Source organism: Lissotriton vulgaris, chromosome 1_2 (genome assembly GCF_964263255.1).
Source record: "Lissotriton vulgaris chromosome 1_2, aLisVul1.2, whole genome shotgun sequence".
NCBI classification, from domain to species: domain Eukaryota; kingdom Metazoa; phylum Chordata; class Amphibia; order Caudata; family Salamandridae; genus Lissotriton; species Lissotriton vulgaris.
Genome location: NC_141686.1, coordinates 18,182,819 through 18,203,403, shown reverse-complemented (window position 1 = coordinate 18,203,403; position 20,585 = coordinate 18,182,819). Strand labels below are relative to the sequence as shown.

At 46.6% G+C, this 20,585-nt stretch overlaps 1 protein-coding gene across 1 annotated transcript in view; it reads left to right on the top strand.

The window, feature by feature from the left end:
- The window catches only part of SMC1B (structural maintenance of chromosomes 1B), a 2,420,665-nt gene that overhangs the window by 306,407 nt on the left and 2,093,673 nt on the right, over positions 1-20,585 (top strand). The gene's annotated exons all lie outside the window — the stretch shown is intronic.

The window sequence follows — 20,585 nt, the reverse complement described above, 5'->3', positions numbered from 1 at the left end:
GCATAGTCCTACAAATAATTGTTTGTTTGTCTTATATGTCTGTCCGTACTTTTTATTCCACAGGTGCCGAGACACTCCAAATCAGGAGTGATTTTTGGAATGAGCATTAGCTCTTCCAATTTTTTTGCACTTTAAACACTTTTATTTTTTTCACTTTCACGTCCCCAGGTTAGGGTGGGTGATTAGAGAGCCCATACCGCCGGGGTTTATCATTGTCCTGACGAATGCCTAGGTAAAATCAAACCAACACTAAGGCTGAAACATGTTGACATATTAATTTAATGCTATATCTGAATTAAACCAACCATTACCTTGGCTTTTACAATTCAGACACATAGCACCTTTATATCTGTGTCTTAGGGATCACTAATAAAAATTTTTTAGATACCCTTTAGACACTTCTTAAGTTTAAGTTTATTCATCCTCACAACACTCCCGTTACACAATACCAGCTCCGCAGTCTTCTGGCGTCGCAGCACACCGAAGAGGCACTAGGTCTCTTCGGTGGGGCCCGATGATGAAGCATGACACTGACTAGGTCAGTGTGTGAGGGCTTTCCTTCAAACCCAAATAGGGTGTGAATATCTTGAATCTGGTGGCTCCATCCAAGTGGCTTTTTGAGAGACATGAACCTCTCTTTTTTTGTTTATTGATATATAACTGGGGATTAAGAGAGTGTTCCTACACTTCCCTACCTCTCCCATTGTTTTTGAGTAATTTTGATTCGAGCCTTCTCAGTTTTTGAATGCGGTTGCCTCCTCTTTCATGTTGTGGTACCATTGCCAGTCCAAAATACCTAACATCTAGCCACGTTTTGTTCTCATGGTTGGCTAAATGTTTCGCGATGGCATAGGAGTGGTCATGATTCTGAATGGCTCGAATATGTTGGAGTATGCGAGTTTTGATGGAACAGGTTGTACTGCCAATGTAGGATTTGCCACAGTAACACTGGATCATGTACACCACAAAGGACGAGTCACAGTTGATGTTACTTGTGATTGCAAAGTTTTTTCCAGCTGCATCTTTAAGATTTTTCATGTTGCGTCCTATTTTACATGCCTTGCAGACTGCGCATTTGTTAAATCCTTGTTTTCTGATGTCAAGCCAGGACTCAGTTTTCTTGATTTCAAAATGACTTTGAGTCAGTTCATCTGCCAGATTACGTGCCCTTCTGTAGGAGACAAGGGGATAGTCTCCTATTGTTGTTCCAATATCTGGGTCTTTGCGTAGTACATGCCAGTACTTCATCATCGCTTTTTGTATTCTGTAGCTTTCTTTACTGAAAGTCATTATCATCCTGGGTTGATCTGTAGTTTTGTTGTCTTCAACTCCTTGCGTGGCATTAGAGCTTGTCTTCATGATTAGAGTTTGTTCTCTAGATTTGCATCTTGCTCTTGTTTCACATGCGAGTAGATCTGTTCGATTGTACCCTCTCTGTTTGAAGCGTGCTTTGGTCTCTTTAAATTTCAATTCCATTTCCTTTTCCTCAGAACAGTTCCTTTTCATCCGTAGGAGCTCACCATACGGAATGCTTTTTATCAGTTTCTGTGGGTGAAAACTCAGACCGTGAAGAATGCTGTTGGTTGCTGTTGCCTTTCTATGGACGGTTGTCTGGATCTTGCCGTCTGCTATGTACACCTTTGTGTCTAGAAACACAATTTCGTTAGGGCTGATGGTGTATGTGAATTTTAATCCCACTGAATTCTGATTGAGGACATTAAAGAATGTCAGGAATTCCGCCTCCGTGCCTTTCCACAGGAGGAACAGATCGTCTATGAAGCGTAGCCAAAGGGCTACCTTGGCCATATGATGGTCGTTTTCTTCTCCCCAAGCTACGGTTTTCTCCCACCATCCCATGGTGAGATTAGCGTAGCTTGGAGAGAAGGAAACTCCCATGGCTGTGCCACAACATTGTTTATAGATGGTTTTGTTGAAGACAAAGATGTTATTGTATAGACACATTGTCATCATTTCCATGATCATTTTTGAGTGTTCTCTCCGGGTGATAGGTTGTTGGTCCAAAAAGTATTTTATCGCTGTTAGTCCAATATCATGATTTATTGACGTGTACAGCGATACCACATCGATAGTCACTAACAGGTAATCTGGTTGCCACTCAGTTCCCATGAGGGTGCGTAGGAAGTCGCCCGTATCCTTTATGTAGGAGCTTAAGGTTGGTACAAGTGGAGCTATGAAGAAATCCACGTAGTTGGAAACGTTCTAATAGAGGCCCCCACAACTTGATATTATAGGTCTTCCGGGGGGCTTGTTGAGGGTCTTATGTACTTTTGGTAAAAAGTATATGGTTGGAAGAATAGGATTTTCAACCATTAAGAATTTCCTCTCTGTGTCTGTGATTAGACCATTTGCTTGCCAGACATTCAATTTTGTTTCCAGTTCCTGTTTCATTGCTTCAGTTGGGTTTCTATTTAGTACTGTATAGTTGTTGGTGTTGTTTAACTGTCGCATGGCTTCTTCTACATAAAGTTCTTTGTCCATGATTACAATATTCCCGCCTTTGTCCGCAGGTTTTATTACTATTTGGACGTTGTTTTTTAGGCTTGATATTGCTTGTCGTTCGCCAATGGTTAGATCTTCTTTTCTTTTTTTGTTATAGTTCTTGGGCATGTCTTCAATCTCATTTGTCACCAGTTCATAAAAGATGTCAATTTTATTGCCTGGGTATAAGATCGGACAAAATTTCGATTTTGGTTTGAAATCCGTCGGTTGTCGTTTATTAGATTGGATGTTCATTTCATCTAATACTTGGGTATCCGTGATTTCCGATTGGTCTATTTCATTAGCCAGTTCATAGGCTACTCTTAGCTGTGGAACCTCCGATGTCCGGTATTCTAGGTTTGTCTCAGTTGGAGTGTTCTCTTGTGGCACTTTAGTTTTGTTTGTTGGTTTCTTGGAAAAGAATTTCTTCAGTTTCAGTTTCCTTGTATATTTATACAAGTCTATTTTTGTTTCCGTTGCATCGTGATGGGTTTCAGGACAAAAGGTCAAGGCGTGTGCAGCGAGTTATTGGTATTTTATATATATATATATATATATATGTTCGAGGCATGTGGGCTGCTGAATTCATATCTGTGCATAGATCGCCGCCTAGTGTTGGGTCCGGATGATTGCACATTGTTGTCCTGAAAGAGTCTTCGAAGTATCACGAGATAGGTGGCTCCTCCCCTGGACTACAGTGCGCATGGGCATCCTCTCCATCCTCAGATTGTTTTTTTCGGCCATTGCGTTCGGATGTATATTTGTTAACTCAAGTTCGGAATCGATAAAAAACTTAATATTCGGCCAAACGGCCTCTAGTCTCTAGTTAACGTCGGTATTGTCTTTGCGATCGGTGCCCAGTACTCGTTCCAGCTCTATACTGGAGCCGGACGTCAAGAAGAGCCGCGTGGCTATTCACCACTAAAGGACCGGTCGACGCCAGAGGCCTTATCGACGATCCATTATGGAACAGAGCCAATTCAAGAGATGTCCCGTTTGCAACTCCAAGTATCCTCACATCGATGTCCACCCAGTGTGCAACTAGTGCCTATCTGAACAGCTGTATGGCTTGTTCTCGGTTCCGATCCAAAAAACAATTCGACGCGCGGCGCGGAAGGAAGCCCAGCAGACGGCACCTGACCCGGTGAACATCTTCGATGCCGAGGAAGATGAGGGAGTCGAGCAGGAGGTTCAAGGTAACCTGTCTAATGCTGCATCAGAGATTGACTCCAGTTACGACGCAGAGGGTGAGGAAATGGTCGAAAATGAAGACGTCGTCGACGAGGTAGGAGACGACGATGAGGCCCTTGGGGCCGTAGAAGATAGCTCGAGCGAGGAGCTAGGCCCAACCGTTGGTATGGGGGCTGAGACTAAAACACTCTATAAGGCTCAGGTCGAGGGATTGCCACAAGGCCTTACCCAAGATCAAACGCATAGTTCTGCAGCCTCGCTTCAAGGCCTGGCTACGGACAATTCCAAAGAGCCATCGGTTGATCGATCAAAATCGAAACAAAAATCATCGGTGACTACCAAACCGAAAGCACCGGAACAAAATCGAAACCGAAAGTGCAAATTACTTTGGTCGGATCGAAGGCTTCTGAACCATCGGCTCCGACGAAACAAAAGAGTGTTATCGACCCGGAGAGGTCGCTAAAGGGTGTCGAGCCGAAGGCCAGGGCACCGAAGAAGGTCAAGGACATCGACCCAAAGAAGTCGGCGCCGAAGACCGTAGACACAAACAAAGGACTCGAAACACAGAACTAAATGTCGACTCGACAAAGCAAAGGTTAGTAAAGACCTAGAGTCCAAAACAAGCAGTAGCTCTAAGGACCCCGTCGAGTCAACACAACCATCCGCCTCTTTTTCGAAGCAGGTGTCGGACTCGCCGCAGCGCATTAAGGAGAAAGCTATAGCTGTCGGACCGAAGGCCACTCCACCCCCAAAGACAGTCGGTAAACCTCCGAATGCGTCGGCACCGATTAAGTTTACACTGCCGCCGCCAGTGGCACCTAAGGCGTTCGCCCTTAAGACGGGCATCGAAGCGGCCAAGAAGGTGTCCATGGGGCCAAAGCCTACAACTACTGAAGGGGCCACGAAGCATCGACAGCCTCTGCAGACAGATCAGTCGAGGCAATTCATCGACGCTGAGACTGGTAGACTTTCCATTTTCAAGCGAAAGATCGCCCCAGAACAGCCTATGGAGTCGTATAAAATTCCATTAAAGAAAAAAAGAGATTCTACAACATCACCTCTTCTTTTTGAACCTCTACAACAATATGGACAAGAACCTGCTCCTTTTTCACCCACACATTCAGATGTGGATGATGGGGATGGGGACAATGAGGATTACAGTTATCCTGTAGACACTGATCCAGAAGACCACACTGAACCCTGGACAGACACTGTTGACCCAGGGGAGCCACAAAATGCCCCGGACGGTCATATCTATGCTGTTAAAACCTCACCTACGGAAGACACGGCTGCGTTTAACGCACTTATTGAGAGGGCAGCAAAAAATCATGATATCCAGCTCCATGCTGACCCTATTGAAGAGGACTTTTTGTTTGACACCTTCTCAACCTCAGAGAGAACTGTCAAGACTCTACCCATGCTAAACGGTGTCCTAAAAACACGCTGGAGACATCTTTAAGGAGACCACAAGGGCAAGAGTGGTAAACCCCAGGATTGAAAAAAAATACAAACCAGCACCTGTGGACCCTACGTATGTCAGGGGACAGTTGCCATTGGACTCTCTGGTTGTTTCTTATGCTCGTAAAAGAGCGAACTCGCAGACCACGGGTGATGCTCCTCCCCCTGACAAGGAATCTAAAGTGCTAGAAGCCTCAGGGAAAAGGGTGGCAGCTCAAGCGGCCAATGTCTGGCGAATCTCCAACACACAGGCACTCTTAGCCAGATATGACAGGGCTCATTATGATACACTTGAGACCCTGTTACAAAACTTGCCAGATGAGTATAAGGAGGCAGCAGAAATGCTAATACAAGAAGGGAAACTTATATCCAATGCATCTATTAAGTGTGCGCTAGACGCAGCAGACACTGCAGCCAGGGCTATTAATACAAGCGTTATGTTACGAAGACATGCCTGGCTGAGAATCTCCGGCATCAAGCCTGAGATACAAACCACCATACTCAATCAGCCAGTTAACCCTGATTACTTATTTGGCCCAGAAGTGGACACCACCTTAGAAAAAAATAAAAAGGACACAGAGACTGCAAAGTCTATGGGGGCTCTACAGCTGCAGCAGTTCAGGGGTGGTTCCTTTCGTCGCTCCAACAATAGAGGAGCTTCCAGAGGCCAGGTGTCCCAACTGACACAGTACAGTAAAGGAGGCACGCAGACCACCTACAACAAGAACAATAGGGGTGGCTATCGTGGAAACAGCACCAAGGGCAGAGGTCGTGGAAACAACTCCCGATCCTCCGCCACTAACAAACAGTGACGTCTTGTCACTACCCCCCGACCATACAACACCGGTCGGGGGGAGACTACAACAGTTCCTGCCGGTCTGGAAATCCATCACTACAGACAGGTGGGGGAGGCAGCTTATCCAGTACGGTTATTGTCTGGAGTGAACATCCTCTCCACCCAACATACCTCCAAGACACCGTCCTATGTCCGCAGAGCATATACAGTTATTGCAGCAAGAGGTAGTCAGCATGCTGCAAAAAGGAGCCATAGAACTCGTGCCGGTGGAACAAAAAGGTACAGGGGTGTACTCGCTGTACTTCTTGATCCCAAAAAAGACGGGTCCCTCAGACCCATACTGGACCTCAGGCCCCTAAACCAGTACATCCTGTCAGAACATTTTCACATGCTCACATTACAGCAGGTTCTACCGAAACTCAGTCAGGGAGATTTCCTCGCAACACTAGATCTAAAGGATGTATATTTCCATATACCGGTACACCCGTCACACAGAAAATATCTCAGATTTACCATTCAAGATCAGCATTATCAGTTCAAGGTCCTCCCTTTCGGAGTAACTACAGCACCCAGGGTGTTTACCAAGTGCCTGGCGACAGTGGCTGCACACCTACGGAGACAGAACGTTCACGTCTACCCTTATCTGGACGACTGGCTTATCCAAGCGAAGTCGGCCCAGCAATGTGCCACCCACATGTCCCACACCATTCACCTTCTTCACAATCTGGGGTTTTCCCACCTTCAGCCCGCCCACGTACGGCAGTACTTGGGTGCGGCAATAGACACTCCGGCAGCCAAAGCACAGCCAAATTCAGTGAGGATCAACAGCATGCAATTGCTGATACGGAAATTCGAACCACAACACTCGCTTCCTGCACGAGTGTTCATGCAGTTGATAGGCATGATGGCCTCCTGCATCTTCATAGTCCCGCACGCGAGACTACACATGCGTCCGCTTCAGGAGTGCTTAGCACGTCAGTGGAATCAGGCTCACGGACAATTGAAAGACCTAGTGTTGGTGACCGGTCGCGCATACAACTCTCTGCATTGGTGGAACCCACAAAACCTTTGCAGGGGCCGACCGTTCCAAGAGCCTGTGCCACAGATTATACTGACGACGGACGCATCTCTCCAGGGATGGGGAGCTCATGTAATCCACTACACAGTGCAGGGACTATGGACAGCACAGCAGAAAAAGATGCACATCAACCTTCTGGAACTGATGGCTATCTTCATGGCAATGAAAGCAATTAAAGTACATTTGTGCAACAAGGTAGTGTTTATCCGGACGGACAACATGACGGCCATGTACTACATACAGAAGCAGGGAGGTACACACTCTCCACAGCTGTCTCGTCTGGCTCAGAGCATGTGGAAGTGGGCCATTCAGAGAAACCTCTTCCTCATGGCAGAACACCTCCCAGGCAAGGACAATCAGATGGCGGACCTGCTCAGCAGGCACAGCCACCAGATGCACGAGTGGGAGATACATCCATCAGTACTCCAACCGTACTTCCAGCAGAGATAGACCTATTCGCCACAAGGGAAAAAGCAAAATGCCAAAGTTTTGCAGCCAGGCTCCCACATCGACAGTCGCAGGGGAATGCGATATGGATGAACTGGTCAGGCATATTTGCGTACGCTTTTCCCCCCAGCACCGCTAATACCGCTAGTGGCACGCAAACTGAGGCAACACTCGATGACTGTCATCCTGGTTGCTCCAACGTGGGCACGCCAACCATAGTACACCACGTTTCTAGAACTCTCCGTGGTACCGCATCAAAGGCTGCGACTCACACCCAGGCTTTTAACGCACAGCCATGGCGACATTCAGCATCCAGATCCGCAACAGCTCAACCTGGCGATCTGGTTTCTGAGGTCTTAGAATTTGTATTGTATTGTGGTATATTTATATAGCGCAAACCTGTCACTACCAAGGGCATCCTGGCGCTTTGAACGATGAACCAGCAGATTCAGCAACTTAGCCTGTTCTGGGGAAAAGGTAGGTTTTTAACGCCTTTCTGAAGGCTAAGAGATCCTCAAGACTCCTTAGGGATATTGTCAGGGAGTTCCAGAGTTTGGCCGCCGCTACTCTGAACGATCGGCCGCCCATCCTCACTCTCTGGAAACGCGGTACTACAAGTAGCCTGGATGAGGAGGAGCGTAGAGCTCGGGATGGAAAGTACCAGGCGAACATTCTCCGCAATGGGACCGGGCCCAGGCCATGGATAGCCCTGAACACAATGCACGCTGCTTTGTAGCGAACGCGTAGATGGATCGGCAGCCAATGGAGTTCCTGTAATGCTGCCGTAGAAGAGCTATGGTAGGGGCGGGAAAGTTTGGCAGCCATATTTTGCGGCATCTGTGCCCAAGTCGGCACAGATGCCGCGCTGGAGTACCGACGGTTAGAGCGGTGCTTCACCAATATCCTGAGCCGCAGCCAGGTGGGGTGAGGTTTCTACTTCTCAAAAACCAGTCCAATGCAGACTGTGTGAGAAGACTTGGAACAAACACACCTAGGATGTCCAGGTGACATTTACATATTGTTACAGTTCTAGTACTCTTTTTCTCCTTACTTATGACACTTCTATCACGTTTTTTGGGGTTTTTTTCTGTTTGCAGTAGCGAAATACATAGGTCCTGAAGAAAGCAAGGCTATTGGCCCTATTTGCTGAAACATGTCGACCACGTTCCACCACTAGACAGTTTATAATAGTTTCCCTGTCTTGGCTATTTTTAACATTGGTGCTGGGAGTTTAACCCTATTAAAAAAAAAATTGTGCTCCCTAAACCAATTTTATTCACTTTTTTCCTTGGTTTTCCCTTGCACTGCACGGTTTTTTACCCCGTTGGCCACATCACCAACACTCTTATACCAACATACACTGACTAACAGGAAGGCCTATCTCTTTCTGTTAGAGAACAAGATCATGTACAGTGTTGGTCCTCGGAGCCCCAAATGATGAAGGGCGGTTCCGAGTGGTGACTGATGGGTGCCAGAGACCAGACACAAACTTGACCTGGCCTTTTCACTATCTCTCCAGTCATATGGCTATAGGTAGCATTTCACTTTCACCCTCTCTGTCCTGAACAAATTGCCTGTTGAACTCTTGACCCTCCGATACTCTTCTGTGATATTAGTTTCATTGAACTGCAACGAGTTCAGTCGGAGCCATTCCGCTGTAGCCTGCATGCACCAATGGAAGGTCTCCAATGGGACTGCATCCTGTCCCTCCAGTGAAAAGACCAGCTGGGTATCGTCAGCATAATTAAATGCGGAGATCCCAAATGATTTAATGAGCTGGACTAGAGGGCGGAGGTAAATATTAAAGAGTATGGGGCTGATGGCTGAGCCCTGAGGTACTCCTTGTCCTACTCTCCGCTCCTCTGAGCTGAAGGGAGGGAGCGAAACCCGTTGCTGACGGTTGTCCAGATAGGAAATTAGCCAGTCTCTGGCCTTATCTTTGACCCCGCACTCTTCCAGCCTCATTATCAAGGTAGGATGGCTGACCGTGTCGAACGCGGCCGACATGTCGAGCAGCACCAGAAAGGCTGCCCGACCACTGTCGACTTGCGCCCGCAGATTGTCTAACACGGTCACTAACGCGGATTCCGTTCCATGAGCTGGGCGAAAGTCGAATTGCGTCTCATCCAACCAGGTGTTCCCTTCTAAGAAGCCGGACAGAGTGCGGGTGACCAGTTTTTCCATGATTTTGACTGGAAAAGGAAGCAGGGAAATTGGCCGGTAGTTGGAGAGGCAAGCGGGGTCAAGCGTAGGTTTTTTTAAGAGCGGAGATACCACTGCCTTCTTCCAGCAGCATTTGTCTACCTCAATCTGCCTCCTGACTGTATGGATATCATAAGGGAGGCAAGAAGGCCCACGAGTAGAGCATGTTATGCAGCAAAATGGAAGCAATTTGTCAGTTGTGTGCCAACAATGACATTAATCCGCTAGATGCATCTACTCACAACATCATCTGTTATCTATTACATCTATACAAATGCAATCTGGCCTATGCTTCCATACGTATACATTTATCCGCAATAGCAGCTTATCTCCAAAACAGGCAGCATCTCTCACTTTTCAGAGTGCCTGCCATCAAAGCTTTTCTGGAGGGGCTCAAACGAATTATTCCTCCCAGACACCCACCGGCACCTGTATGGAACCTGAATGTGGTCCTTGCCAGGCTGATGGGCCCACCTTTTGAGCCTCTACACTCATGCGAGATACAATTCTTAACGTGGAAAGTGGCCTTCCTAATAGCAATCACATCGCTACGACGAGTTAGTGAACTTCAAGCACTAACTATCCAAGAGCCATTCATACAGATTCACTCCAACAGGGTGGTACTACGCACTAACCCTAAGTTGCTGCCTAAAGTAGTTTCACAGTTCCATATGAATCAAACTATAGAACTGCCAGTGTTCTTCCAGAATCCAGATTCAGTGGCAGAGAGAATGCTCCACACACTAGACGTCAAAAGAGCTCTAATGTACTACATAGATAGAACAAAAGATTTCAGGAAGACAAAACAACTGTTTGTTGCCTTTTCACCACAACACAAAGGCAACCCCATTTCAAAAGCAGGTATAGCCAGGTGGATCGTTAAGTGCTTACAGATTTGCTATCAAAAGGCTAAGCGCACATTAACGATTCCCCCAAGAGCCCACTCAACACGAAAGTTAGGGGCATCCATGGCTTTCCTTGGAAACCTTCCTTTAGAGGAAATCTGTAGAGCAGCCACATGGTCTACCATACACACATTAACCAAACACTACTGCGTAGATGTGCAATCCAAACAGCAGGCAGCTGTAGGACAGGCTGTTCTAAAAACACTTTTTCAGACTGCTGCAGCTGGCACGGGCAGCCGCTGCTAATAGAGGGACTGCTATATATTCTATGCCCAGATATGAATTCAACAGCCCACATGCCTCGAACCGAATATGCTACTTACCAGTATGCATCTGTTCTTGGCATGTAGGGCTGCTGACATTCATATCGCCCGCCCTCCTCCCCGGCGCCTGTAGCGGCTGCAGCACTCAGAATTACTCTTAGCATGGTCATCACTTACTGTACTACACTCCATCTCTGCCACAATGGCGAAAAACAATCTGAGGATGGAGAGGATGCCCATGCGCACTGTAGTCCAGGGGAGGAGCCACCTATCTCGTGATACTTCGAAGACTCTTCCAGGACAACAATTTGCAATCATCCGGACCCAACACTAGGCGGCGATCCTTGCACAGATATGAATGTCAGCAGCCCTACATGCCAAGAGCAGATGCATACTGGTAAGTAGCATATTCGATACCCACCCTGCGATGCTTCAAGATTGGGCTGACAACAGTGCAGAATCGTCATGAAACATGCTGCACATATTAATCAAATATATGCGACCACTGACAGGGAGAAACTACTCCTAAAAATTGACTGTATCATGGCAGAACTCTGCAAATTATCAAACCAAGAGGATGTGAATAAAGGCTTAACAGGCATCAAAGCGAGAGTGCAAAAACATGAGAACACCATTAAGGAACGGAAAGCGGAGAAATTCCAGCGCAACAGGAATTATTATGCGCAAGGAAGAATCTACACCTTTGCCCGCAAATTCGAGAACATGTGCCGCCAGCAGCTCTAAGCCACCGGCATTTCTCCACCATGCCCACAAGAATTGAGTGAGTCAGAAATCAACTCTGGGGCAGAATAAGACCCTGAGGCAGGTGCAACCCCAAATCAACATAAGAAAGTACCAACACCAGTGGATGAATTTATTTTTTTACGAGTGGAACGCTTGATGAGCCTCCGGCCAAGGACACCGAGACAAGACCAGACAACAAACAAAACAAACCCTCAAAAAGCAGAAGGAGGAAGAACAGACGGTGGGGCAGAAATGGCATAAAGAACAAAACCAACTTACAGAAGAAACCAGGAGGAGATAAATACAACCATGGAGACATGCTACACAGTCATTAATCTTATCCAACATGGCTCTAACAACTGAAGAACATGAGACATTGGCCTTGGGACTTTCATTTTTCAAGGAAACAAATTTTAATTACACAGAAACGAGGATTGACCTTTATCACTTCACTCGGAAACTAAAACTAAACAAATATTTTTCCAATTTGAGAGACAAATCCCTGGAAAAGACTACAGACCTGGAAACTAACTCAGAAACTACTCCGCTAACTATTGCAGACATGGACTTTCTAAGAGAAATGACGGAAATGGAACTGAACACAGATGAGGGAACTCTGAGTAACACCGAAACGAGTGCACTTTCTAACCTTTCAATCTTTGCCTCAGTAAAGACACCTTTCAAACCTAAATCGGTTTTTAACCCACCAATGCCAAGAGACAAAATCATTAGCACTTTCCAGCAGCGAAAGCTTTCACAAAACTTCAAATGATCACAAAGCCAAATACTGTAAGGTGATGGAAAAAAATAAACTACGTCCAGACATAGTAGTTCGCTGCGCGGATAAAGGTGGGAATGTAGTACTGTGGCCACTGGAGATGTACGACAGGGAGGCCATAATGCAATTGCAAGACAGACAATGTTACATCAGAACAAGCCATACAAACATAACAAACGTCAAAGAGAGATACCATGCAATTCTGTATGATTGGAGAGGGAAAGGGTTAATATCCAAAAAAGAGCTGGATTTCCTAAAGAAAGATTACCCAATCACCGCCCAATTTTATCTAATCCCCAAGGTACACAAAGACATTCAGTGCCCACCGGGCAGACCAACAATCTCGGTCATAGGAAGCCTATTTGAAAACACCAGCATGGGCTACTTCCTACAGCCATTCGTAAAGACACTGCCAGCTTATATACAAGACACTGGGGACTTTTTAACTCATGTTTCTGATTTTGTGTGGCATGATGATTATGTTTTTGTAACACTGGATGTACAGAGTCTGTACACGAGCATCAGGCATAGGGATAGGCTGAATGCATTGAGATACTATCTAGGCACCAGGGACAACTCACAACACCAACACACCATGATGCTCTTACAGATGACAGAGTGGTGACTGGACAACAACTCCTTCTCTTACAATAAACTGCTTTACAAACAAACACAGGGGACTGCCATGGGTACTTGTTTCGCCCCCAGCTATGCGAATTTGCATATGGGCTGGTGGGAGGAGCAAGTACTCATGGCAGAGCACCAGCACACCTTCACAAACAACATAGTGCTTTACAAACGCTATATTGATGACATTTTCATTGTGTGGTGAGGCTCTGAACAGAGCGCCACTGATTTTGCAATATTGAACAACAACAACACTCTGAACCTAAAGTTTACCTGCACCACCAACGCAGAGAAAATAGTATTCTTAGACTTAGAGGTCTATCACGAGAAAGGCAGAATGTAAACAACAAACACACAGGATGGAAACTGCAGGCAATGCTATACCTCACGCACAAAGCATCCATACCACTAGCCTGAAAGAGAGCATACCCTACGCAGAGTGCCTAAGAATGGAAAGGAACTGCAGCACAGACAAATACCTGCAAGTTAGCACTGACAACTTTTTCAAGAGACTAAGCGCTAGAGGATACCAACAGAAGACCCTAAACAAAGCCAGAAACAAATGTGACATGCTAAAGAGGGACGACTTGCTCCATAAGAGCAACAATCAAAACTCAGAACCCAAAACCACAAAAACCACTGCGACCCCGAGGTTGATAACAGGGTACAACAAATACCATGCCAATCTCTGCAAAATCCTATACAGACACTGGCCCCTCATTAGAAATGACCCCACCCTTCGTCCAAACTGTGCAAAATTACCTCACCTCACTTTTCGTATGGCCACATCCATGAGGCAGGAACTTGTCAAAAACGCAGAAACCATGGAAAAAGGCAACACCTGGCTCAAAGCCCAATCAGGATTCTTCAAATGCACAAAATGCAAGGCTTGCAAACACGGGTTGAACACTAGGGTCGTACACTTACCACTTAGGAAAACACCATATGAAATCAGAGGGCACTACACGTGCAAAACTGACTTTGCTGTCTACGTCCTCAGGTGTACCTGCAACAAACTATATTTGGGCAGCACAATACACCCAGTCCACCTCAGAATCCTACAACACCTCAGAGCCATTCCGAATGGCGACCAATCCTACCCTGTGGCACGGCACATAAACACACACCACAGTGGCAGAGCTGAGGACCTATCATACTTTGTGATGGACAGTGTCACTCCAAATCCTAGAGGGGGGAACAGACTACAGACCCTACGAAGACTGGAATTGAGATACATCACACTAGATTGCAAAATCCCCAATGGACACAACTCGGATGAAGCATTAAGCGTACACCTGTAACATGTGTGCAGCTCCCAAATTCGCATAATAAGCCTACCCGTGCCCAAACAGCAACCCATTCATCTGATAACATCATGTTTCACCATCCCCTTTGTAAATACACACACAAACACTCGGCACTGCACATAGTAACCACACCACTCACCACACCCCACCATCCACATGCCAACCAGTGCTTAACGATCATAACCACAACTGCTAGTATAGTGTTACACCAGGACCTCAACAAACTGTAAATACCCGTAACATAGATCCACTTCAATAGGACAGGCAGACATCACAATGCCAACAAGGGCCGCCAGTCATTTACGTTGTAGGGTCAACTGCAACACATCCGGACTCCTAAGGGTCACAAGTTATTATGCCCACTGGGGCTTCCAATCCGGCACCTATGACCTAGTTCCCGCACGTCAATGATCTTCTTAACGTTCAGAAATTAGCATATCGCACTGGCCTAATGCACACCCAAACGCAGGCGCCAAACAGCCACACATATCCAGGGCAAACACTGTTGGAATTCGGCAACTAGACATAACGCAGGGTCACCCCTTCCAAGGCCCTAGACACACGACAAACTCTTGTCCGATGGCCTGACACAAACCGTGCACAATATTCTTAATTACATCCTCAGTATACCCACACATGGGCTCAATCAGCGTCCCCTTACCCAGTAGACGGCCCGTCACTTATTCAGATACAACGCTTGGCCACACGATCTACCTAAACACAGGAACCAAACTAATAGGCGCGCAAAACACACGAAATACAGCCCCACACATAGGAATACCAAACATGCGGCTTACCTGACCCCGCCAGCTAGTTACAGAACGCACATGCACAAGATTTTTAAAGGCGCTCAACTCCCGTTTATTTTGTCTATGTCAGTTACAGCGCGTACTGACACATGCAGAAAATACACAGATGCGTAGGAGGAAAACACATAATTCATGATCACTAATGTTTTATAAAAAGCAGTAACAAGCATATGATCCAATGTAGCATGAGCAAGCATGGTTTAAACGGTTTAATACAATTATTCCTTTACATGTCTTCAAATGTATAAAGTGACACTAACTTTTCCATGTCTATCACTTTCCTTAACGTCACCTTGGCAACCCACCTGACTTTCTATTGGTTAATCTGCTCTACTATAAAAAAGCTCATTTCTTTGGTGTAGACAGATGCAGTGAACAAGGCGGACTTGTCCGCTGAAACGCGTCTGGTCGTTTTTGGAATAAAGTATCTTTGATCTTTCAACCCACGGAGTTGGTGCCTGTTTTCAAAATTTGCAGAACCAGGATTGGAACCATATTACCTACTGGCGGTCGCCAGTAGGTATATATAGTTAGGATTTTTTTCCTATGGGATTTCTGAAAATTCTATGTGGAATAACTTTGGCGTTTGTGGACGGATTTGGCTGAAATTTTCAGGAAAATGGCACATTTTGTTTCTGAGCAGCCCCTGAATATTTGGGGGGGGGGGGGTTTCGTCAAGAGGGGGCCGAGAAAAAAGGGGGGTCCCAAAACGTGTTTTTAACATAGAGTTTTCCATAGGGCAGTTGGACTCACTTTTAGCTCGAACGGCTGAATGGATTTACACAAAACTTGGCAAAATTGTAGATATGGTTTGCCCGACGTGCCTTTGCTATGTCTCAATATATGTGCTCCAGTGGATTTTGAGAAATTAACGTTTTAAAAAACAGATATTTATCCAGTATTGGGGTATCTTTCATAGATTCACATGCCTGAATCATTCCCCGTCGTCGAGGCGGGAGTCCCACGGTAAATTATATATATATAGCAGTGCCTAAAAACCATTAGTAGTAGGCTAGAAAAGGATATAGGCCCAACTAGGCCCAAAACTTAGCAGCCTATCTACCTCATTATGTAAAAAGAACTGAAAATGTAGCCTCAGCCAATCAGCTAACCTCACCCTCTAGAACCTTCCCAGCCCAGGCAGTTCTCCTCAGATTTTCACCGCACTTCGTGTGTAAGGGAGTCTCCCTGAGTGCCTACTCAGTTTTTCTTCAAAATTTCTTCTATTCTATCAAGATGTCTGAAAAGAAGGCTCTATTCAAGGCTTGTGGTTCCTGCTTCAAGAAGAGGGTACATGTGGACGACCAGCACTCTGATTGTATTTATTGTTTGCATCCTTCACATGTTGTGAAGGATTGCAGGATATGTCGAACCTTCCCTCCTAAGACCATCAGGGATAGAGAGGCAAGAGTTCTTTTGTGGCTGAAGTCGTCTGCCACAGATGACGAGGACAGAGCCTCTACCTCAAGTAAGAGAGCCAGTTCCAAAGAGAGGTGTTCTCCTGAGAGATTGAAAAAAACTAAATTCTCTCATAAACCCTCTGAGTCCACAAAGAGTGCTGCGTCAACAGAGTCTTCTACTGTGAGTACAGTCCGCACTAAAGCTGTCTCTTTGGTGTCCTCTCTCACCACCTATTCTACGTCCTCTACTTCTTCAAGTACTGTTACCACCTCAGCAATTACTTCTCCTGTGATGTCCGTCATGGTTTCTTCTTCTGAGAAAAAATCATCGAAGAAAAGCTCATCGTCGACGAGTCTTCCGTCGACGACCAAATCACCATCTACGAAGCGTTCGTCATCGCTTCCGTCGACGCTCTCGTCGACGGCTCCCCGTCGACGAAGGTTTCCACTATCCAGTCGACGAAGATCCCGTCGACGAAGATCCCGTCGACGAAGATCCCGTCGACGAAGACCCCGTCGACGAAGAGCCCGTCGACGAAGACCCTGTCGACGACAAGCCCGTCGACGACGAGCCCGTCGACGAAGGTTTCAGCTCCATCGATGACAAGCTCGACGACGAAGAGTCCGTTGACGGATCCGTCTACTAGTACGCCTTCAAAAAAGTCCTCGTCGACGATTACAACACCAATGACGATACCGTCGACGACAGTACCGGCAACTCACACATCTGTTTCACTTCTACCGTCGACAGCAGCGCTGGCATCTTTGAATGTGCCGTCTACGCATTTATTGCCCACATCTCTGGTAAGGGTACAGTATACCCATTTCCAGATGAAATCATTTCAGAGACAGTTACTCTCATTTGTCTCCCCTCTTTCCTTCGCATATTTTGGAAAACTACGTGGAGGCAGATTCTGATGATGAAGGGGGTGATGACGAGCCTTTTGGAGTGGCCCATCACCCTTCCCAGTTACACATAAAATATCAAGAGGATGAAGATGATGATGAGGTTCATTACTATCAGGAAAATTTAGCTACTCCTTATCATCAGGAGCAACAACACTCAGAAGACACGACTCATCTTCCGTCTTTTCTAATTCATGATTTACAGGCCATGCTGGCTGATTATCGTCAGAGGTTTCCACCAACTCTGCCTACTCCAAATCCTGTGCCAGTAGACATGCCGATAAATTCCCCGCCACATCCTTCGCACTCTCCAAGGCAGGATGTTGACCCCGGGACTGGAGGTCATGATGTTGACGTCTCCTCTCCAGATGAGGATGAAAGAGAAGATGGGGAACTTCCGGATTCCACGCCTACGGAACCATGGAATGATTACATCATTCCTATGCCCTCTCCTAATTTGCCACAACCTTCAGATTCTCCGCCAGAAGACATAGGAGGTTTTCATAACATCATGCACCGGGCAGCTGCTCGATTTGCAATTACAGTTTCGGTTGAGCAGACTGACTGTTTTCTTCATGATTTCAAAGAAGGGTATAGAAGGGTATCCAGATCTATCCCTATCATTGAATATATTTGGAAGGAAGGGATTAATATAATGAAGACGCCAGCTTCCATCCCGGCGGTTCTTCCAAGAGTCGACAAGAAGTACCGAGCACCACCGGATACTCCTTCATGTTTGATTGGTCATCCACGTCCTGACTCAGTGATTTTACAAGCGGCTCAACAACGATCCAAGAATCCGGCTGCACCAATTTCAACACCTCCAGACAAAGAGGGCAGGAGATTGGATGCGATTGGGAAGAAGTTCTCAGCTAATGCCGCTGCTACTGTTAAGATTGCTAATTCTTTGGCAATGTTAGCACGTTATGACAGACAAATGTGGTCAGATCTGTCGGAATTCATCAACCTGGTTCCCGATGACCGTGTTGAAGAGGTCAGGAAGGTTGTCATGGAAGGCGAGCGGGCAGCTTCTGAGATTATCGATTGCGCCCTCGATGTCTCTAATACAGCCTTTAGACAATTGGCCGGAGCGGCAGTTCTCAGACGGCAAGGATGGCTCAAGGCGACTTCTTTCAGACCTGAAGTCCAGACCAAAATACTTGACATGGCCTATGATGGCGAGTTATTGTTTGGCAAGCACATAGATGAAGCATTGCTTGCGATCAAAACGGATACTGATACGGCCAAATCGCTTGGTACACTACAGTATAAGCGAGGTTTTTTCAGAGGAGCAAGAGGCCGTGGTTTTTCTTCCAGAGGACATTATCAGAATCAGCAAAACCGCCAGTATCAACCTCAGAATAAGCCGTACTACCAACAGTCCTATCGGCAGTCATCGTCAGCGGGTTTCTCTCGTCAAGGAGGGAAACGACGTTCTAACTACCAGGGACGCGATTCAAATAAACGCCAGTGAGTTTTGCCGGACACCATCCTCCCTTCCTTCCCTCCCCGTGGGCGCCAAGATCTCCGCCTTTTATCAACAGTGGCGGAAGATAACTTCAGATCAGTGGGTTCTGGACATAGTCAAACACGGACACACTCTGGAGTTCTTGCAGAAACCTCCAACGTCACCGCCCAGGGGTCCCTCCCCTCCTCGTCTTCATTTGTTATACACGGAAGCCATGAAGATGCTACACAAAAATGCGATAGAAAAAGTTCCAACATCCCAGAAAAATCAGGGGTTTTACTCTCGCTTCTTCCTTGTGGAAAAGGTTTCAGGAGAGTGGCGTCCAATTTTGGATCTACGAAACTTAAACAAATATCTGAAGAAGCAGAGTTTCCGCATGGTGACGCTCACGGATGTCCTCAATTGCCTCATGGAAGGCGATTTCATGGCTTCCCTGGATATGGAAGACGCTTACTTCCACATTCCCATTCATCCAAACCACCGCAAGTATCTGAGATTCACAGTGGCTGGTGTCCATTTTCAAATTCAAGGTGCTCCCTTACGGCCTGAAATCTGCACCGAGAATCTTTACCAAGACTCTAGTTCCGGTTGCAGCTGCGTTGAGGTCACAGGGAATCCAAGTATTCCCGTACCTCGACGATTGGTTAATAAAGAGTCCAACAAAAACTTCAACAAGGCAATCGGTCAAAAGTGCTCTATCAATGTTCTCGAATCTGGGCCTGACCCTCAACGTCAAAAAATCTCAACTGCAACCCAAACAAATTCTGACGTTCCTAGGAGCAGTACTGGACACTTCTCAGTGCAAGGCCTTCTTGACCCAAATTCGTCAGGACAAGATCACAAAGCTGGCAAGTCAAATACGGTCAAAAAAGTCTCTTTCGGTCCGATAGTTTGTTTCCCTGCTAGGGATGTGTTCCTCTGCACTCCATCTAGTTCCACTGGCTCGACTCAGAATGAGGCCTCTCCAAGAGGAATTGCATCGACAGTGGCGGCAGATAGACGGATCTTTCGAGGACCGAATCAAGGTCACGCCCAAGATGAAACAAGCTCTTCTATGGTGGGCGGCAAAGAACAATTTGTCTCCGGGGCTCACTTTTCTTCAGACCCTACCGGAATTTACTCTGACGACAGATGCCTCCATGGAGGGTTGGGGAGGCCATCTCCAAGACCTTCAAGTGCAGGGACGGTGGTCCCATCAGTACAAGCACAAACACATCAACTGCCTCGAGTTGAGGGCCATTTTTCTGTCCTTGCGAGCCTTCCTGCCAAGAATTGCAGGCTCTGCAGTGCTGGTGCGCACGGACAACACCACCAGCATGTTTTACGTAAACAAGCAAGGGGGCACAAAATCTCTAGCCCTGTCTCTTCAAGCGCAGGAAATGTGGGAATGGTTACTCCATCACAAAATTTCCCTCAGAGCGGAGCATGTTCAGGGAATTCAGAATTCTCTGGCCGACGATCTCAGCAGATCGTTCACAGGATGTCACGAGTGGGAACTCGAACAACGCCAAGTGGAAACAATTTTCCAGCTCTGGGGCACACCAACACTGGACCTGTTTGCCACACAACAGAACAGCAAATGCATATACTTTGCCAGCAGGTTCCACCAGCAAGGATCGAGAGGAAATGCCCTGTTGATGAGGTGGACCGGAATCTTTGCGTATGCCTTCCCACCGATTCCTCTCATCCCAAAGGTTCTACAGAAAA